General features: G+C 37.6%; 1 pseudogene; it reads right to left on the reverse strand.

Annotated features, from left to right (window-relative positions):
- Positions 1 to 439: 439 nt before the first annotated feature.
- The window catches only part of LOC107589134 (retinol dehydrogenase 11 pseudogene), a 10,239-nt pseudogene continuing 8,937 nt past the window's right edge, over positions 440 to 1,741 (reverse strand).

A 1,741-nucleotide genomic window follows, 5' to 3' on the forward strand; every position in this document is an offset into this window, starting at 1 on the left:
TGTCACTGCTGACACTTGATCTGAATGTTGTGAATGGGAGTGCAGATCAGTTTGATTGTACAAAACTAGTATAATGTTTCTTGGTTATATGACTGACAGCAGCTCTATTGGAAAAACCACTTCCTGCTGCTACAGGTTTCATCTTACATGTCTGATCATGTCCTCTGCACCTTGGCAGTCAAGATAAAAGGGGGGACTTAGTACTTGTTTTTTGGGCTTGCACAATGGTAGAGTTTAGTGTTTGGCATTTAAGAAATGCTTTGGCATTTTGCTTCTACCCTTTAAGTGGCATCTGAAAGGCACTAGTTTCTCAACAAATTGCAAGTTTAATACACTTACAAATGGTTTTATCATTAATTAATTAATTAATTATTATGTATTCATTTACTTTTTTTTATACCAAATACAGTACAAAGAGCTGTACATTGTACAGTGTGTGTGTCTTTGTATTCAAGCCATGCCACATAACTTCTCACTAGCGTCCCACAGTTTTTTGGCGACTCCATCATCTCTGGCCTCGGGCTTGACTTGCACCAGCTGACAGTCAGAAAAGTATCGTCCGCTTAGGTGCTCGATGTTCTCATGTAGTGCGCAGTACAGCGTCGTCTGAGCCCCGGACACCGGGTCGGTTGCCCAGAACTTGCTGATGATGGCTTTGATAATGCGCATATGCCATTCATTGATGTCACGGGTGAGCTCTGTTCTTACCGACCCTGAAACAGATCAAACACAGAAAACATACCATAAGAGGGTGAGAAATGGATGCAAGAGGCTAGATGCTTCTGACTTTTCCCTGTTTTTTTTGTTTGTTTGTTTTTTGGATTCCATGTATTAAGGACTTAAAAGGTCTTAAATTGGAGCAAAAGTCTTAAGTTCATAAAGTTATGGCATTAAATGTTGCATATAATATAATTAAAAAATTATAAATTGTATTTTTGTCCTGTTTTCCAATACAAGTATCTGAACATCCTTAATTCAAGATCCATTTAATTGAGATGCAAACTGAAGATATGCAGCCTTGTTTTATTGAGAAATTGAACAAAATTAAGGGAATTAAGTAGATTTTTCCGGTCTGTTGATATTTCTCTTTTTATCATAAATTCACTTCATGTTGATACAATTCTCAGAAAACAAGACTTCTTATGTCATTGCTTCATCTACTTTGAATGAACTCAAAAACTACAAAAATGAGGAAGAACATCATTTTTGTACAATGTGATCAGAAGATACAGTAAAAGTTATTTCCATATTCTAGTTAAAGGGGTCACCGGATGCCCATTTTCCACAAGTTGATATGATTCTTTAGGGCCTTAATGAAAAGTCTGTAACATAGTTTGGTTAAAATTTCTCAATGGTAGTGTAAAAACACCCTTTTACCCTGTCAAAAACAGCTCTTTTCAGAGCAAGCAGTTTTGTAGCATTTTCCTTTATATGTTAATGAGCTCTGCTGACCCTGCCCCTCTCTTACGAGCCGCTCTCTGAGGGACTGTTTACTTTAGCCGCATTCATCGTGAAACTTACTAATTAGCACATTATTAGGAAAGGCGATTTGCAAAGATTCATTAAAAAACCTTAGACTCACTTCTTCTGGAGGTGAAGCTGGATCACGAATGATTCACGCGAACATAAACGCATTTAGGTAGATCGGGGCGTATTCCCTTCAAAAACAAACATAATCCACTGCATCTTCAGCGGCTCAGATGTCGGGAATAAATGACGACTGCTATGTTCATTATTACAT

This window comes from Sinocyclocheilus grahami, unplaced genomic scaffold (genome assembly GCF_001515645.1).
Source record: "Sinocyclocheilus grahami isolate Dianchi unplaced genomic scaffold, SAMN03320097.WGS_v1.1 scaffold112.1, whole genome shotgun sequence".
Lineage (NCBI taxonomy): Eukaryota > Metazoa > Chordata > Actinopteri > Cypriniformes > Cyprinidae > Sinocyclocheilus > Sinocyclocheilus grahami.